The sequence below is a fragment of the Primulina huaijiensis genome, chromosome 11 (assembly GCF_012295235.1).
Source record: "Primulina huaijiensis isolate GDHJ02 chromosome 11, ASM1229523v2, whole genome shotgun sequence".
NCBI classification, from domain to species: Eukaryota; Viridiplantae; Streptophyta; class Magnoliopsida; order Lamiales; family Gesneriaceae; genus Primulina; species Primulina huaijiensis.
The window spans coordinates 1,291,173-1,308,516 of NC_133316.1; the positions used below are offsets into that span (position 1 = coordinate 1,291,173).

At 31.5% G+C, this 17,344-nt stretch overlaps 2 non-coding genes across 2 annotated transcripts; both read left to right on the forward strand.

The window, feature by feature from the left end:
* The first annotated feature begins 13,157 nt into the window (after nucleotides 1-13,157).
* TRNAP-UGG (transfer RNA proline (anticodon UGG)) lies at nucleotides 13,158-13,231 on the forward strand. Its single transcript has one exon. It is a non-coding gene; the product is annotated as a tRNA-Pro (tRNA).
* A 143-nt stretch (nucleotides 13,232-13,374) lies between these two features.
* TRNAW-CCA (transfer RNA tryptophan (anticodon CCA)) lies at nucleotides 13,375-13,448 on the forward strand. The gene has a single exon. It is a non-coding gene; the product is annotated as a tRNA-Trp (tRNA).
* The last annotated feature ends 3,896 nt before the right edge of the window (nucleotides 13,449-17,344 follow it).

Consider the following 17,344-nt stretch of genomic DNA (forward strand, 5'->3'; position numbering starts at 1 on the left):
TACAGTTATAATTAAACACATCGGAACTTTTTATATGCAATGAGAAAAGTTACAGATGAAATCCAATTATATTTAAATTTAAGAAAAAACACATAACCAAATTAATCATATTTTACTAAATTGTTCTAGTTATATTTGTAATTGTTGGGTGCAATAATTTTTCTTGTTTGGTAGAGCAATCGAACCGTGATGCATGAGCTGTTGTGCGATTTAAAAGATTTGAGTTACACAATTATCACCAGATATAACTTTTGGTAAAACGGCAAGCGCTTGGTTCTACAATTGATATCAGAGTCAAGGTCACGAGTTCGATTTCCATTAATTGCAAGGAGTGCAATTATTAGGAGTGATATTGTTGGGTGCAATAATATTGTCCCTGCTTGGTAGAGCAATCGAACCGTGGTACTTGAGCTGTTGTGCAGTTTAAAAGATTTGAATTGCATCATTATCACCAGCTATAACTTTTGGTAAAGCGGAAAACGCTCGGTCCTACAGTAATATTAGAAAATTTTTAATTTAAGATATTGACAAGACCATATGTTTATATAAGAGTCTTCTAAAAAATTATTAACTTATTAATTTATTGAAATTATTAATTTAAAAAATTAGTCTAAGTCAAACAAGAGAAAAAAAATATTACTTTAAAGAGGTAATTAATTTATCGAGTATTAATTCATAAAGTTTTACTGCATTTAAATAATTCTAAATTCATTTTGGTTAATTATTAAAATTTAAAACCCTAGTTTTAGATTTTCAAGCTCATTCATTTAAGTTTAATATAAAAAGTAAATTAATTTATGAAAATGTTTTTTTTTTAAAGTCTGTTGTTTATCTACTCATTTTAAAATAACTATTAATAAATAAAAAGTTTTGTTAAATTTAATTATTTTTTTTTACAAATTTATCATTATCAGTTTTTGTTGGCCAAAAATATTTTGGTATGAACAATCGAAAACTTAATTTATAAGGCAGAGTAGTGATTCTTATTTTAGGTAATAAAGTGTTTATTAATGACTTGTTTCAATAAAATGACATATTATTAGTTTATTATTGCAAAACATTTATAGTTTAAATTGGATAACGATTGATAAAAATATTAATCAGTGGATTTTTGGGACTGAAATTTGGATTTTTTAAGAATAAAAACTCTAAGATTAAAATTTTTCTTAACAAAAAAATCGAAATAAATATGCTGAAAAGTTATTAAAAAACGAACGATATTATATAATCTCCAGCCATCCAATTTAACGTAAAAGCGTATGAAACTTTGAATCCAAGAATTTCCCATCACCATCTGAGCAATAATGGGCAAGACAAGAAAACAAAGGATACTTGAAATCAGAAGAAGAGAATGTGGGTTTTTTTTAAAAATATTGTTATCATGTTAGAATAGGTGTCCAGCAAACCAATATTTGACTTATTAAACTTTATTGATTCTTGTGTAAAAATTATATTTATTTTAATAATATTTTACAATTTTTATTCAATTATGACATTTATTTTATCTGTATACTCATCCAAACTGCATACATAAAAATCTTAAATATACTATAATACTATGAGATATTACATATGATGACGATCATGAAATTTATTTATAAGTTACTGTATATTCTAAATGTGTTCCTAGTCGATTCAGCCGTTTAAAATGAGTACAAAGACTGTCCGAGATTGAGACTAATATATGTAATTTTGTGTATCATGTTTCATTGGTAGGAACATAGAGATTTCAAAACATAAATATCAATGATCATACGATGAATCATTGAACAACCTTCCATCAGGCATTTCAAGTAGATATCACTTATGGTGTGGATAAATCCGCGGTTGTGGACCAATGATTGTATAACATTAGTCCTTTGACTCGGGATAACATGGAAGCTTTATGTACTAGCACTGCATTTTGATTAGTTTACCGACTCCGCGAGGGTTATCAGATGGCGAGGTTGGGTGTAGTTCTGACATACGTAGGAGTCAATTTTTTTTTTGTAGTAGAGGATTCATCACTCACCTATAGATGTCGATATTCTATGTGATCAAATGAATTAATAGTACAAAGAATACATGTCCAGAGTAAGACATATATTTTATGAAAATGTGTTTTCTTAGTTACATATACTATGTCACTATGATTAATCAATGATTCATCACATGGTTATTGAATTCATATGCAACTCTTAATATACCAGTGATTACAGATTTAATCGGGATATATGTTTTGAAGGGATCGTATTGTAGGCTAATCATAACTTATTGGTTTTTGCAGGCACTATCACTCATCCATAGGAGATCATAAGGCAATGCTACTAGCCGCTAATAACATGATCTGATAAGTGCAATCAGACTTGAGTTCCGACGTTCTTGTTATCAAGTAGTTGATACACAAAATGTGGCTAACAAAAGGGTAAGCTTGTATACAAAATAAATGTTGTTTCGAATCACATGATCAGTAGTGAACTCACGACTAACTATATCCCTGAATCATTGAAGGTCACACAAGTATTAAATTTTGTGTTCCCATTGAGGTGGTCGAATTCAAATAGTTGAATTTGATGATTAAGTTTGATTGAGATCAAAAAAAGTTAATTCACAAGTAGATTCGATATTTGAAAGTTGTGAAAGTTAGCTTGACTGCTAATTTAGCCAGGAGAGTGCAACAACTTAATTTAATGAAGGAGTTTCAAAATAGACAGCTGCCAAAAAAAGAATAATCGAAAAATTTTGACTTTCGAAATTTTCGTTTTTCACGATAATAATAATAAGTTTTGTACCCTCGTCACATCGACGATACCTGATCATCAATATGGATTATGATAGAGTCAGTATTATTTAATTAATAAATTTGAAATATGTTAATTAAATATTAATTAGTAGTTTTAACGAATATGTCAAACTTGTCATGAAATATTCTAGAAGTGGCTATAATCCATAGATCGATTAGGATTTATCTAATCATGTCAAATCTAGTCAAAAATTGATCAAATTGTCGTAAAATTTTGACACGGTGAAATACATAATTTCATTAATAATATACATAATTTCATTAATAATTATAATTAATTTAATAAATATGTGTAACAAATAGCAGACTATATACAATAATTAATGACACCAAGAGAAAAAATAACTCCTCACTAATAATACTATTAAGGTGAACATTTAAGAATTTACGCTAAATTACTTTAGTGTACTAATTGCATTATGACTTTTAAAATTTATACATCTAAAACGTGCCTACATATCCGTATAACCATAATTGAATTATAAGCTTATTAGAATTAAAGCTTATAGGTCTAAAACAATTTCAAAAGAATTAACCCATTAAAAGACAAGACAAAACATAACAGTAGGTTAAGCTAGTAGTGATTAACTTGTGGTGGGTTTATCCTATAACTTCACAACTAATTTGTTGAAATATAATCTCCCCATGTCATTTATCTTGACTATGATTTAGCCCGCCAGATTCTTTCTAATTACAACACTTTATAATTCATAAAATCCCATAGACAAATCCCAAAAGACACAACAAAAATATAGGAAAGAAATTAACCTTTTAATATGTTAAATAAAACGTGTAGATTTTCTTCTCAACTTCAGCCTATATTGGAACGCTGGTTTTCTTCTCCTTGTTTCTATTAAACGGGCGCAGATAGGGTTTGGGTGGTGGGGTTTTAACTTGTAATTCTGATAAGAAGGGTTTTTGTTACATATTTTTGAGTAGTATTATCAAGCTCAAGTCCATGAAAATAAAGAACTCAACTAATTTAAAATAATAATAGTATTTAACTACGAGGTTTCATTATTAATTATAGGATAATACCAAAATCATATTATGCATGTTCTATTTGTTTTTAAATTATTATCCAAAATTAAACTTATATTGTTTAACATAACTATGTCACTAAATTTTATTTTAAAAATGATTAGCTACTATTTGGGGTGTTACAATATTTTTCTGTCTCTTTAGTTTATATATGTTTGATGTTGCGCTTGAGTGATGTGGGTATGCTAGCTGTGGGATTCAATTTCTCAATTTTTTGTTGCTTGGAATGTGTGGCAGCATTTTGATTAATTAAACATACAAATATTGATGAGAAATAGAGGTTCTTGATTATTTTCATTATTAGAAAGATCAAGATATGTTCTTACTGTTGTGATAAGTTCATTATCTAAAAATTCGAGCTGTAGATTTTTTTTTTTTTAAACTAGAGATGAGAATTCAGATTCATATCAAGTGAAATTTTGTATATGATATTCATGCCTTACCCGGTGAAATTTATCGTGTTTGATCGACAACATGATAGAATATAAAGTTCTTTGGTATGTAGGAGGGCCACTAAGGAGTTTTTGATCATCAAATGGTTAACAGTCCCATGGATGGAACCTATGCAGTGTAACATGGGATGGACATTCACAGAAAACACACCATTTCTTGTGACAATTCCCCAACTTTACTGTCAAGCTTCTACCGTATTAGACTGTATAATTTTATGGGATGAAGTTGAATCATATTGAAGAATCTTTCATGTAAAAAGACTTGAAGCGATCTGAAGTATATGTGAAGTTATCACTAGCTTGCTGCCTTTGGTAATTTACTTGTAAGCGGTCATTTATTTAGAAGTAGGATCTGAATATAACTTAATCAGTGAATGTCAAAATTGGGTCACTGCAGATATTATAGAGAAGTCTCAGAAGATCAATCAGAGATGTTTCGAGCCATTTATTCCTTTTAGCGTTGAACACAGAACATACATACTTTACCATGTGCTGTGGAGTATCAGTTGCATGCCATATATACGGGGACGTAGCCAGAAAAATTTTTGACCTTGGGCTGAATAATTTTATAAACAATAGTAACATGAACTAAATATAAGCTACTGAAGTGTGTAACGTGGTTTTTCATCGAATAAAACTCGTCGATTATTGATTTTTAAAATAAATATTTTAATAAAATCAAATTTTATGAGCACATATCTAGGATGAGAAGACCACCACCAATGAAAAGTGCAGAAGCTATCACCAAACATTTTAAATGAGCATCAAAACTAAATTCGATAATTAATAACATCCAAGCACCTACATAAGAGGAATGAACACATATTGGGAATTTATTAACATTAAAATAACAATATAAGCATTTCACTTTACTAAAATCCTTGTAAAACAATTTAATAGTTTCAAAAACTCAAATTAACTCAAAATAATATATCGCAGTCACTTGACAAATCATTGAAGAATCACTTATTAACTTCTGCACGTGAACAGATTTAACATGATTTTACTTCAAAGGAAAACAAAAAATCCAAAAACAACTAAAAATATACATCATACGGAAGTTAATCTCAAGCTCTATACATAACAAAAATCTAATTTTCTATGACTTCATCACTATATAAGCTAAAAAATAACTACAAACTCAACCAAGCCACATTTTGAATTTTTCTGCATAATAAATGGAATAAACCACTTAAGTAGCAAAAAACAATCATTTCACATTGTGCTAACTCAATCGAGGCCATACGCCATACAACCCTTTTCAACTCCAAGTCTTTGCTTCCAAAACTGCAGTTCATAGAGTGATTTGATTCTTCTTATGATTAAATGTGTTGAAAATAATTTTAGTGGGCTAAATTATTAAATATAATTATTTTTTATGGGAAATTGATTATTCTAGTCTATTTCAAAGTCATAATTTTTAAAATGGCTTTCTTTATTACATAATTTGCATTATGTCTTATATAATTTAAAAATCCTAAAAAACCATTTTCCTATGACCACACATGTTCCATTTTCATAATTCATTTATTTAATTATCTATTATTTCTTTTTAAGAGTTGATTTAACATATGTTATGTTTTATTTATTTATAATATATTAAATTTTTAAATACTACTTATATCAATATAAAAAATTAAACCTACAAACCTTCATGATTAAAAAAAATTAAACCTACAAAATATCAAAAAATCATGAAAATAATCAAGTCAAATATTAAAAAAAATCAAAATCAAAAGTAAAGCAATCAATGATCTAGGCGATACATTCTAATGATTTGACATAAACAAAATTGGTAACGGAATAAGTTTGCCATAACCCATATACCTGCACACACAAAAATATCAATATAAAATCGATTTTTTTGCATAAAAATTAAGTGGTAAAAAAAATTTATACTTGTTTAAAGAAATAGGATTGATGTGTTTCACGGTCGCCTCTATACGCATAGAATTGATGAGATAATAAAATAAAGAGTTTGATATGAAGAAATTGATGGTGAATACTGAATATGAATTAAAAGAATGTGGATATCTTCGTAATTTGATATGATAAAAAGATTATTTTGGTAAATTAATTTAAATGAAAACTAAAATTGATTATAGTAATTGTGTGAAGCCTATTTAAGAAAATCTCTTTTATTTTATGAGCTGAACAAAACTTTAATATATGTAAAATTTACACATATATCATTATTACTATTTTTTTTTGTTTTTTGATCCAGGGCTGGAGCCCACACCAGCCTTTGGGGTGGCTCCGTCCCTGCATATATATATGCCAAAAAACAATATTTCGAAGTTGGTGGATATGTGGATTAATAAAACGAGATAGTAACTTGAAGCAATCTAGCAATCGTGAATCTCTAATTTCTATTCGTTTGTGATTACGACACCCTTGAAACGTTCTCAAATCTGTTTGGTCATCCTGTTCATGCATTATGTATGATTGTATGAGCTTGAGCGAATTCATTGGTATTTTAGTGTTGCATTGGTCTCAGATGAGTCCAATGTAACAAGAACAATCACTTCTTGCATGAAAAGAATCAATGACAAAGTAGAGAAACCCCAGATATGTTTATCCATGCACCTAGTTAGATCTTTATTTCTTAGTTGACTAGCCCTTAATTTGATAAAGTTATTGTGATAATTATTGTTGCTTGCTGTTGGTTTTCTAAATTTGAAAACTCTTTTGTGCCTTCATGGATTTAGTATATAAATTTTCCCAGGCGAGAGTTTGTTCTTCAATTATTTAACTCGTATGCTTGAAGGTATCAGTTACTCCTGGCTTAAAATTCTCTACAAGAACATCTCTGGTTGACTTTAAGATGGTGAAAATTCAACTGAGAAGAAATGTTGCACCATTCAAATGTGGTCTTTCCCCTAAATTTTTCGGCCCTTTCTGTAATTTCATGCAGACAATTGTTAATCATGACAAAGGAGGAGTTTCGTTCTATTGGAGCTGATCATCTTGAAGTACATTTTTAATCACTTGGTATGTTACTGATGCTTCCGGTGTCCATCATATCTTATTGAACTTACAACTTTGTGCCTTTCTCTTTGTGGTGTTACCTTCCGTTTTTCATGTTTTTAAATTTAATATATTCGGATTTGCGTTATCTTCGCTTCATGATCTACTTTTTCGTGGTTTTCTCTATTCTCTTAGAACATGCTATCAGTCAAATATTTTGATCACTCAAGATGTTTCAATGATCCATGAAAAAGTGTTTCCAGGTTAATTACATAGGCTAATTCGCAATTAGAAACCAGAACCTGGTTCGATTTAAGATCTTTTTAGTCCAAAATACGCTTTGAACGAATAGATTTTGGGGTCACATCACAATTCTTCTTGGATGAAAATGAAAGTCTCTCTTAGATTTATATAAAGTTATTTCTCTAAGCAGGGCTGTGGTGACTATACTTCAAGATTTTCTTGGTATTTCAGTGCATCTTTGTAGTATCAACCCAATGACCTTTTGAGTTGCATTAATTAATGAAAGAGCACAACAAACATGCAAAAAAATTCACAGCATCTTATAATGGATTGCACGACTACTGTTAATCACCTTTGCTTACCATCCTCGATAGTGTTATATTTTATATGCATTTCATCTGAATATGGATGTCTTTTGAATTAGCATTTGATTTTTTGCATTAAATTTTATGTTCGATTTTGATGTTATATGTTTTAAATTCATATATTTTGATTAGAGTAGGTCTCAAAGATTTATGGCATGCATATACCTTTTAATGTATGTGTGCATAATATTATAGAGCAAAAGAATATTTATAATTTATGTACCTATTTTCTAATTGTGAAAAGAAAAATAATGATATCCTTATCAATACAAATATAAAAACTCAATAAATATATTGTTGAAACTTTTCATGTTCGCAATCTTGATTTTAATGTTAACAAAACTTGTTGTTGAATTTCTAACATATTTACTCACGTGTTAAGTTGCAAACACAAGAAGGAAACTGAAACTGAATTTGGCCAAACTGAATTTCTGGCGAATTTCGGTGTTTTGATGATATCTCTTAGTTGGATGATTCAAATAACAATCCGTCAACTTGATTGATCAGAAAAATCAATTTGGAACAAGTCTTATTTCACGTCATTTGGACAAAATCGGATGTTATATAGGCCAAATTGATTGCTGAATGACCAAACTGATTTCACGAAAACAGCAATCAGTTAGGTATAAGCAGTTGCGGTATTTTGTCCATATCTATCAGCTCAGTTATTGGAATGAAATGATTCAATATGAGTTGGAAAGATAAGATGATGATCTACAGATCATCTTCAGAAGTTAACGTCTGAATCGAAGCTTAAAATGTTTATAAATGTTGATGAAGCTACTAGTTTTGCACAAACTGAAATCAGCGTGGCAGATTTCAGCACACCAGTTGAACCGCTGACAAGTTGAGCTGCTGACCAATTGACGAAAGTTGACCAGTTGACTAGTTTAAGCTCGTGAAAATGTACAGCAAGGCAAATTTGACCGTTGCAATTTCAGAAACAATACAGAAACTTTCCAAACAGTCGTATTCTTGTGTCTAACGTATATATCAATGTTGGGACCTATAAATACAACATTTTGAAGATCAAACAAGAGCTTTTGAAGATGATTAAAAGCATGGGCAGTTAGCATGAAAAAATCTGCTAGTTGAGAGCACAAGCCCTTGTGTGAGGATACATTTGAGATGTACACTGTAAAGGATAAATTCCTAACACACAATCACTCACACATATACAAGAGAGTTGAACTTCAAAGATTAGTTGAGTGAATCTTCACACAAAGACATTAAATATTGTGTTTGTAGTCTTGGCATAAGAGACGTTAAACATTATGCGGATTGTGAGGTTGCGGCCTACAATCGAGAGTGTATTAGGAGTTTCAATTAGGCAAGAGATAAGTCCTAACTTGAAAATGAGTTTGTACAAGGTGTTATATAAATCAAAGTCTTTTAGTAGATCTTTCCCAAATGGAAGAAGATGTGACGTAGGAGTTGTTAATCTCCAAACATCCATAAACAAATTCGTTTCTATTTATTTATTGCATTTACTTTATCATTTTCATTGTTTTTAAAGTTGCATTGTTGAAGAATTTTATATGTTCTTCAAATACCAAAATATTGCATACCAAGTATGCTTCAACCAAAATATTTTTTATCCATTCAACTTGCATATAATTTAAATATTTTACAAAATGTTTAATCGATTTCTACAAAGAATTATTTTGAGTGACTTCCTCTTGGTTTAAAAACCAAACTCGATTTAATTTATCGGTGTATAATATTTCAAGAATCGAGCTATTTTAGCTCAACGATTTACCCTCCTAATCGATTCTAACATCCAATGTACATATGTATATAAGAGATCACATACAAATGCATAAAAAATATAACAATGATTTGTATATGAAAGCTTGATAAAAATAAAAATTATATTTTTAAAAATTATTCATTAATTAATGTATATGAAAATTACTTGATGGTAAAAAAATTATATATTCACATATATATTTCTTTAAAGTGAGATAATAAATATCCATATTAAAATTTATAATTATCTACAACATTATAGGAATGATTATTTTATTACATTGTATAACTAAAAAATTACGTGCATATACTCGTCAAAATCAATCGCCAATCAAACATCTAAATATGTAATACATGAAAAGAAATATTAATGAGCAATAAAAAGACAAATAAATTATTTTTTACTGTAAAAACAATATGACACAATTCTTATAACAAATATAATTATAATGCTCATTGATTAACATTTGTCAAAGTATTAGAGCTTTACATATGATATTTTAATATCTTTATTTAGTTATTTTGAAATCAAACTAACAAATTCAAAAAATACAAAAAAATAACATTTTTTATGAAAGTTATTTCTTTGGTTATATTTTAAATTTTAATTGTGAAAATCATACCATTAGTTTAAAATCTATAGTTAATAATTATTGTATGAGTTTATTTGATATTTATCATATAATATTATTTGAATGTGTATTTCATTATACATGTTGATTTATTTATTATTTTAAAACTGTATTTAACAAGAAATTAATAGTTATCAATGTTAATCTACAAAATATCGCTTCTGATATAAAATTAATTATCTGTAATATAGAATTATAAAAACTAAAAGTAAAAAATTTTCGTAGGAGGTTAAATATTACTTAAATTGAATATTATGAGTTATATTTTATTATTATCAATATTATTATTTTATTAGTTTTGATATTGTTTTGATGAGTTAGTCACGACGATTTTAAGTTGATAATTATTCGTCCTTAATGTGCTTTACTTATGTAAATTATGATTTATGTATTGATAAAATCCATAATTTTGTTAATTTTTAGGTTATAGTGTATGTGGTGTTTGGATATATAATTTTTTAAAAATTTGTTTCAATTTATTTCGTTCTATATATTATGTTCATTATTCATTTATTATATAAATAAACTCTACTGCTTGAATTTTAATTTGAGAAACAATTTTGAAAAAAAGTTATGTAAGTTTTCAATTGATTTATTCGTCTAACATGACAAAAGATTAAACTCAAATAAATAACAAAATGATTCAATTTTTTTTTTAAGAAAATCAAATTTTTTTTATTTTTATTATATAATTGATATTTGCGTGCATCGCCAATACAGGTACCATCTAAATGTATACATTAACATAATATTCTTGTTGCCTGACCATATTTTTCCAGCAGAAAGTGAACTCACCTCATGACAATCACCTTTTCCCAAAACAGAAAAATGTGAACTGCTTACTATTTTATGACAAACACCCTACGTTATACCCTAAGTGAAGAATAAATGTAAGACAACACATGATTCATGTGGCTCGATCTATATGGTTCCATTTACGAACATTTTTCAAAGGGCTAAACTTTTTATTAATTGTTTGCCTTGAGGTAGCATATAAGTTCCTTGATGTCTCTAATGTACGTCCATTTTCTCATTTCAAGTGGCGTTCATATCACTCATCCAAGGTTTTTTTTAGAGTTTTTGAGGTTCACTTTTCTAACCATGGTTGACGCAAGCAACTAAAAGGTTGTACAAATATTCAGAATATTTTAGCTGTGAAAAGTAATAGAAAAATATGATAGAGATGACGCTTTCAAAGTTTTTGTCACGGTGAAAAAGGAAAAAAGCTGTTTCAAGGATCTTATTTGTCTCATATACACATAATTGTTGGATCTCGGTTTTTTATGTGCCCAAACGCAGCGCAAGTTTAAAATTTTATTTTATTTTGACAATCAAAATATGTTTATATTTGGGCACTCGTATGGTTTTATCATAAACATTCATAGGGCGTTGGAATTTCATACCTTAGGTGAATTAATCACATGGCTCTAACTATTCCGGGTTTAGCGGAGATAGCTCTTGATGAAATCCCTACGAACATTCTTCGATCTCCTAATCCGGTCCACGACTGGAATATTTGTTCTTCTTCTAAATTGCACTAGAAATTTAGAAGATATTTTACGTAGAGATTGAACACGAAGAAAAATTCGACTCAATAATATAAGCCAAATTTTTCTTGCAAAAGGAAATAAATTTCGAGAAGAGCACCCCTGTGGGAAGAGCCGAAAGTTGCTTGATCAATTATGACTGGTTTGTTTGTTTAGTTTATTTATTATTTTCATATTCCTAAAATCCTATTTCTGAATTGTCATTTTAACCCAAAATAGGATGATTTAAATATGAATATGTTCTATATAACGTGATTTTACCCCTGTCCTTCAAAGGCTTGGTTCGATCTATTTCTTTATTTCCCCATGAATCATATGTTTGTAACAATAGGGGCAGAATTTTATCAATTCTAATCGATTAGGGGTATTGTGCCGGTTCTTTTGAGTAATATATCTGGAAATGCCCGTTGATGCCTTCTTAACATTAACACCATTTCGAATACAACCGGTACATTCCAAAATCACCGTTCCTCGTGCATCTTTCCTCTTGGCCATGAACCTCCTTTTGATTTTGGATTTATTTAACTCTTCCATTTTTTTTTCATTCGAAACGAAGAAAAAGGAAAGAAGGAAAAAAGAGAAGTTACTAACTTGAAATCCAATACTAAAAGATAAAAATAAATTCAATTTTAAGTAATAATAAATAAAAGTAAAGCTGTAGTAAAAAAGAAGGAAGACTATGTGAAACTATATTTCAATCCCAACACGGTATTGCAGTTAAAGATCGTGTATTCTTACCGCATTTTCTACTCTACCCCACCCCCGTTTCTCTATTAATTTATTTAATTCGAACCTAAACCCGAGTCTCGCAGACGTTGAATACACATTTATTCTTTCTCTTTCGTCCCTTATTCTAAAAATAAGAAATAAATGGAAAAAAGAGAAAAAAGGGAGGGGTAAGGATTAGTCACAGATATTTGATTTTATCTCTAATCTTCTTCACTCCTTCCGATGTCAATAACTAGAATGAAAAAAAGGGGAATGTCAACGCATCCGGGAAAAAACGATTAATCTCTATCAATAGACCTGCTAAAGCCCCGAACCATAGCGTACTTAGTACTGGGGCCACGGAGAGATATGTTTTTAGATCTCGCATTGAAAAACCTCCTTTTTTATTTATTGTAATACATAAAATAAAGATAATGCATATATATCAGATGCATATGTAGTTAAGGGCCACTTAGAGTTGTACACGAAATCCCTAATTCAAATTGAAATGTACAATGATCCATAAGATTTTCCTTTTCTTATTATTATATTATATGTTAAATGAAACTAAAAAGACGAAATGGGCAGAAATTTTGTGTTTCTCACTGCAAGAACTATGGATATGGAAAACAAGACAGGAATTCTCTACAATGACACTATAGAACAATTGAAGGGATGTGGCGCAGCTTGGTAGCGCGTTTGTTTTGGGTACAAAATGTCACGGGTTCAAATCCTGTCATCCCTACCTTTTACGACTCAAAGGAGTAGTAACGAGGAATCAATTGAGATCAAATTGGACGGAATCATTCATTTTTATGAAACTATATATTTAAGGGTTACAAAAAGAATCCTTTTCTTTACAGTCTCTTATCTATCCTGATAAAGAGCGCGCTCTTAGTTCAGTTCGGTAGAACGTGGGTCTCCAAAACCCGATGTCGTAGGTTCAAATCCTACAGAGCGCGATTTTTTCTTCGTAGATCGAATTAGACTGAAATCGATTCAATCACTTGCACAGTAATTCAAATTTGACCCCCTGTGAATTAAAGAAAGGAGGAGGTCAATCAAAAAAAGAAAGGTTAATAAATCAAAGGTCCAACTGATCACCACGTCTGTATTGTAAATATGNCAAGTGGATCAGCAACATTACCTGCAGAGGGGACTCTTTCGATTGATATATCTCCCCTTCCCACAATCTTCCGTATGATGTGGAACTTCCTCAGTACACGTTTGGATCGATAATGAGACCTTGGTTCCTTTGCTTGCGCAACGGCACCAGTGTTGTCACAGTATACCGGGACTGGATCAACTCTATTAGGAATAACGTCCAACTCTTGGACAAAATTCCTCATCCAAACTGCCTCTTTGGCTGCATCAGATGCAACAATTTATTCAGCTTCAGTGGTGGAATCCGCAACGGTGTCTTTGCTTGGAACTTTTCCAAGAAACACCCGCACCATTTAGCATGAATACAAAACCAGAGGTCGATTTCAAATCATCTACGTCACATTGGAAGCTAGAATCAGTGTAGCCTTCCAATTTCAATTCTCCATCCCCATAGACCATGAACAAGTTCTTAGTCCTTCTCAAGTACTTAAGAATATCTTTCACGGCCTTCCAATGCATTGGACCAGGGTTCGCCTGATATCTGCTTGCAACACTCAAAGCGTAAGCAACATCAGGACGTGTCGATATCATACCATACATGATACTACCAATAGCTGACGCATATGGAATACGTGTCATCATCTCTATCTCTTAATCAGTTTTGGGACACATAGCTTTAGATAGAGTAATACCATGACACATTGGTAAGTATCCTCTCTTGGACTCTTCCATAGAGAATATCTTCAGAATGATATCGATATAAGTGACTTGGGTGAGTCCCAGCATCCTCTTCGATCTATCTCTATAGATCTGTATTCCCAATACATAAGATGCTTCACCCATGTCTTTCATGGAGAATTTACTTGCTAACCATACTTTAGTTGATTGCAGTAATCCTACATAATTCCCAATGAGCAGGATATCATCAACATAAAGTATTAGGAATGTCACTGCACTCCCACTAGCTTTCTTGTACACACATGGTTCCTCGGGATTCTTAGCAAAACCAAACTCTTTGATAGTGCTATCAAATCTGAGGTTCCAACTCCTTGACGCCTGCTTGAGACCATAAATTGATCTTTGAAGTTTGCATACCTTATGTTCACTTCCTACTGATGTGTATCCCTCAGGTTGAGACATATAAATTTCTTCTTTGATGTCTCCATTGAGAAATGCAGTCTTTACATCCATTTGCCATATCTCATAGTCATACCATGCTGCTATGGCTAGTAGTATTCTAATGGACTTAAACATAGCAACTGGTGAAAAAGTTTCCTCATAGTCAACCCCTTGCCTTTGAGTATAACCTTTTGCAACCAGTCTTGCTTTGAAGGTCACTACCTTTCCATCCGCCCCAAGCTTTCTTTTGTAGATCCATTTGCATCCTATGGGAACGATTCCCTCAGGTGGATCCACTAATGTCCAGACTTGGTTTGAATACATAGAGTCCATTTCTGACTGCATGGCTTCAAGCCATTTGGTTGAATCAGTATCAGATATTGCTTCTTTGAAATTCATTGGATCACATCCAACACAAGGCTCATCATGGCCTTGTTCATGAAGAAGTGTATATCTGGCAGGTGGTCTAATAACCCTATCAGACCTTCTAGGAGCTTGTACTTCAACTACTGGTTCTAGGGGATTAGGTTCAACTTCTAAAGTTGAGGGAGTATCTTGAATTTCTTCAAGTTCTATCATCTTGCCTTTTCTATCTAATAGAAACTCCCTTTCCAAAAAGGTGGCATTTCTTGAAACAAACACTTTTGCTTCACTAGGATGATAGAAATAATATCCAACAGAATTCTTTGGATATCCTACAAAGTAGCACAAAGTGGATCTACTATCCAATTTGTCTCCCACTGTCTGCTTCACATACGCAGGACATCCCCATATTCTCAAGTAAGAATACTTGGGAGGTTTCCCCATCCATATCTCATATGGTGTTTTATCCACTGCTTTAGTATGGACATTATTCAACAACATTGCCGCAGTTTCAAGCGCAAAGCTCCAAAACGATGTAGGCAATTCAATGAATCCCATCATGGATCGAACCATGTCCAACAAGGTTCGATTTCGACGTTCAGAAACACGATTCAATTGTGGTGTTGCTGGTGGAGTCCACTGTGAGATAATCTCATTCTCTTTTAGATAACCCAAAAATTCAGCACTCAAGTATTCTCCACATCGATCAGATCGAAGTGCCTTAATACTTCTTTCTAGCTGATTTTCTACTTCAGATCTGAATTCTTTGAACTTTTCAAACACTTCAAATTTGTGTTTCATCAAATAAACATACTCATACCTCAAATGGTCATCAGTAAAGGTAATGAAGTAGGATTGCCCAAATTTTGTGCTAACACTTAGCGGGCCACAAACGTCTGTATGGATCAAATCCAGTAGACCATGCGCACGTTCCACGTTTCCATCGAATGGAGTCGTGGTCATTTTTCCTTTTAGACAGGACTTACAAGTAAGTAGAGAATTTATGTCTGACAAGTCAAACATGTCTTCTCCCACTAGCTTGTGCATCCTTCTTTGGGGAATATGACCTAGTCTAGCGTGCCATATTTGTGCGGGATTTGGATCTTCTAATTTTCTTTTGTTTGTTGTTGAAATCTTGTTTAATTTGGACATTCACTTATCATTTCCAAAACATTTTTGGCCCAGATAATTTCTTATGTCCATTCTTCTTGCAGTGAAACAAATATGTTCTAACTTATCGGACTTTGTGGGCCCTTTAAGTATCCTTCGGAGTTTGCTTCTTATTGGGTTTGTTTTTCTTTGTGAGGGGCAGAACATTTCTTTCCCTTACCTTGTGGGCTATTTTTCGTTCCTGACAAGAAGCCCAATTAGGAAACATCATTTTCCTATTTTATGGTAGCTTCATAAGTGATAATCATATTGACTAGCTCTTCAAGGCTATCATCAATCTTAATCAAATTGAAGTTCACCATAAACCCGTCAAATGAGGAAGAGAATGACAACAAATTGATGTCATCAAGTAACTCGTTGGGAATCACATATTCCAGGCCCACCACTTTCTCAATAAGCCCAATCATATGTACACCACGCTCTTGGACCAAAGCCCCATCTTGCATTCGTGTAGTCATGAGCTTTTAAAAATGGTGTACATCACTGTACGAATTTCATGCACCATGCAACTCTTGCATGTGTATTCGAATGTCAGCAGAATTCAATCATTTCCTCAAACTGTCCCTACAGTTCATTTGACATAGAAGCGAGCACATTACACTTTAGCTTGCACACTATGGTCCCGCCATCTTGCATGCATTTTCAGTTCAGCAAGACTGACATTAGTGTGTATGTCATTTTCTCCGAATTCAGAACAATTTTCTCAACCAGTCTTGAAAATTAGATTCGGTTAGCTTGTTAATAACAAAATTTGATTATGTGACGAAATCGAAAATTTACTGATATGGAAACAGAATAATAGTTGCTGATTATTTTAAAATAATTTTAAGACATAAAATATGGATTTTTATTTTATAAATTCTCTCCCACTATTTTGACATTTTCACCACCCTCTGATGAAAGAGGAAAATCGTATTTTCTTAGTGGGCACGTAGAGTCCAATTAGCCAATTATAATCCCGAATAATATCAGCCAATTATAATTTCTAAAAGGTAGAATCCAATTGCATCCCTATGCAACCTCCGCGTGTTTTGTCTCACGTTTAATAAGGACCCAATAATATGACGCCGTTTATTTTCGCGTGTCAAACCAACCCATCAAT